This window comes from Herpailurus yagouaroundi, unplaced genomic scaffold, assembly GCF_014898765.1.
Source record: "Herpailurus yagouaroundi ecotype Mexico unplaced genomic scaffold, PumYag 140, whole genome shotgun sequence".
Taxonomy (NCBI): Eukaryota; Metazoa; Chordata; class Mammalia; order Carnivora; family Felidae; genus Herpailurus; species Herpailurus yagouaroundi.
In genome coordinates, this window is record NW_024412395.1 from 79,048,254 (window position 1) to 79,051,358 (window position 3,105).

The 3,105-nt window shown below is 37.6% G+C and overlaps 1 non-coding gene across 1 annotated transcript; it reads left to right on the top strand.

Moving 5' to 3' along the window:
- The first annotated feature begins 1,187 nt into the window (after positions 1-1,187).
- LOC121031125 (U6 spliceosomal RNA) lies at positions 1,188-1,293 on the top strand. Its single transcript, XR_005790560.1, has one exon. It is a non-coding gene; the product is annotated as a U6 spliceosomal RNA (small nuclear RNA).
- The last annotated feature ends 1,812 nt before the right edge of the window (positions 1,294-3,105 follow it).

Here is a 3,105-nt window from a genome sequence, read left to right on the forward strand (position 1 = left end):
CTACCGTGGCCTACTTTATATATGGACTTTTTTTTATAAATACAATATCATACTATAATGTATTTCCCTTCCTTAATATTTTCTTAATATTTTCTTTTCTCTAGCTTATATTATACTTATACAAAATATGTGTTAAATTGACTGATTATGTTATTGGTAAGGCTTCCAGTTAACAGTAGGCTATTAGTAGTTAAGTTTTGGGGGAGTCAAAAGTTCTAAGCAGATTTTCAGCTATGTGGGGGAGTTATTGCCCTTAACCCCAACGTTGCTCAAGGGTCAACTATAAAAATAGCTCTCAAAATAACACATTTTAAGAATGGGCAAAGAAAATTAATAGACACTTCACCAAAGAAGATATAGGAATGGTAGGTAAGCACATGAAAAGATGTTCAACAGTATTAGTCAATAGGAAAATGCAAATTAAAACCACAGTAAGACACCACTTTGCATCTGTTAGAATGCCTAAAATTAAAACTATTGATCACATCAATGTTGTTGAGGATGTAGAGGAATTAGAACAGACCCCTAATGGGAATGCAAAATAGTACAAAACTTTGGGGAAAGTTTGGCAATTTCTTATAAAGTTAAATATATACCTACCATATAATCTAGTCATTCTGTTCTTATTCATTTATTCGAGAGGAAAGCATATGTCCACACAAAGACTTTTCCACAAATGTTCATAGCAACTTTATTTGTAATTGCTAAAAACTGGAAACAACACAAAGAAAGGTCCATCAATAGATGAATGAATAAACAAACTGTGGTATACGGATATAATAAAATACCATTCAGCAATAAAAATGAATGTACTATTGATACATGAAGTAATATGAGTAATTAAAATAATTATGATGAATAAAAGGAGCCAGTCTCCAAAAGAGAGTGCATAATATATGAGTTCATTTATATAAAATTATAGAAAATGGGAACTAGGCTATAGTGACAGAAATTGGATCAGTGGTTGCCTGGCAGTGGGGGGTGGGAGGCAGGGAGGACATGAGGGATGGATCACAAAGGGGCACAAAGAGGGAATTTCTGGGGGTATGACTATGCTCCCTGTCTTGGTTGCAGTGAACATTCAACAAGTGTACATATGGCAAAACATCAAATTGTACAATTTAAATGTGTGCAATTTTTTGTATGTCAATTACATTTTAGTAACATGTTAAATAAATAAATATTTACTGCTTGCTTCACAGCATATATACTAAAGTTGGAAAGATACAAAGAAGACCAATATGGCCCCTGCACAAGGATGTGAAGCAAATTCGTGAAGCATTCCATATTTATAAATACATACATACATACATACATTAATGACATTTAAATGTGTTTGTTGAAAATATCCAGCCATGTTGTCATTTGACAACATTTACTGAATACTTCCATGTACTGAAGCTATAAGAAAATGCATGAGACAGCCCTGTACTCCAAAGGCTTTCAAAGTTGTTGGCGAGTTCTCATTTTGAACTCGTGGGGTTGGAGCTATTTGTAGGACATATAATATAGATTTAGGATCTAGAAGTCTACAGCCAAGGAACAAGGTATGAGCTGAAAATATAGATACTGGAGTTGGGATACAGAGAGCTAACAAAAACCTTGCATGAGAGAGGAGTCTAGAAATAGATTATAAACTGAAAAGTGAAAAGACTGAGCCCAGAACACTGGGGACACCAACCATCAGAGGCAGGAGAGGGAAGATGTGTCCAGTGTGAGATGGGTAGGAGGTGATCGGAGAGCTTGGATAAGAACTCTGAATGATGGCACAGAGGAGCTGAGCCTTCTCCAAAAGAAGGTGGTGTCAGAGGAGGCCATAGATAAGGAATGAACAATGTCAGTTGAATTTGGTAAATAGGAAGTCTCTTGGTGACAGCATTTTGGATGTCATTGTAGAGAGGAAGCCAGACACCAGTGCACTAATATTCTTGCATTGCACTTTGGTTATCGTAAAGGAGGCAGAAAAGAATCAGTTTTAGACATTTGGATCATCCCTTGTCAGATAAGATTCTATAGCACACCAGAGCACTGAAAAGATAACATGTGAGTCTAAACTTCTGGTTTTTACTGCTCTTCTCTTTCATTTCTCCAGATAAACACAATCATACTCTCCTAATTTTCATCAGAATTAATGGCAGGCACTACTTCATTATTCTCTTTCTCCTGCACTCAAGCACTTCATTTAAATCCTTTATTTGTCTCTAGCTCCATCTCTGTCCTGCAAACTGAATTTCCACTTTCTCCTCTCCTCCCCATCTTCAGGCATCTTGACATCTGGGTCTGACATGCTGGTGGGTGGGGATTGTAGTGTCAGATCAGGGATAGCCTAGAGAGTTTGATCACCAGACTGTGAGAAGCCAAATGTAGTTGATCTTCTAGATGGGAACTACAGTTTCTCATGAAACCTTTGCATGCCTTGAAATCTTCTATATGTCTCTGAAATCTTCACTACCAATGCAGTTCACTCTTTAGAATAATGACCTACTTGGCCCCCTTCCCTGAGGTGGCCCCTCTCTGTTCACAGCCACCAGGCACTTGACTGCTCTCTCTAGACCATCTGCTACCCTGCTTTTGACTTATTGGCAAAAGGCAATGCTGGTGGGTGACTTTAGAATTTGGGTTTAAGTAGCTCTTTCAGAGAAGTAGGCTTCAAGTAGTATTGCTAGTTTGGCTCTTATCTTATGTCCTTGTCCTAGTAACTATGCTTCTTCCTTCTTTTCTACCTTGTACTAGAATTCTTGAAATAAAATCCCCATCTCTGCTTCCTTCCTTTTCCTTGGTACCTGGCTTATTGGCTGGCTATATCAGATAAGAATTTAATTTGGTACTAAAGTAGTGAACAACAGTGGCTTAAACAAGATAAAAGTTTATTTTTCTCTAATATAAAAGACACCCAGAAGTAGATAGTCCAGGAATGTTATGATGGTGCTTCAGTGGTCAGGGACCAAGATTCTGTCTTTCCTTCTAGAATAACATCGTTAGTACTGTTTCTATTTTCAAGGTTACTTCATGGCCCAAATTGTCTGTTGAAGCACTAGCCATCATTGCTGTCTTTCAAGGAAAAAGCACAAGAAAGAGGTAATGGGGGGTGGGAGGGGAGTAGGC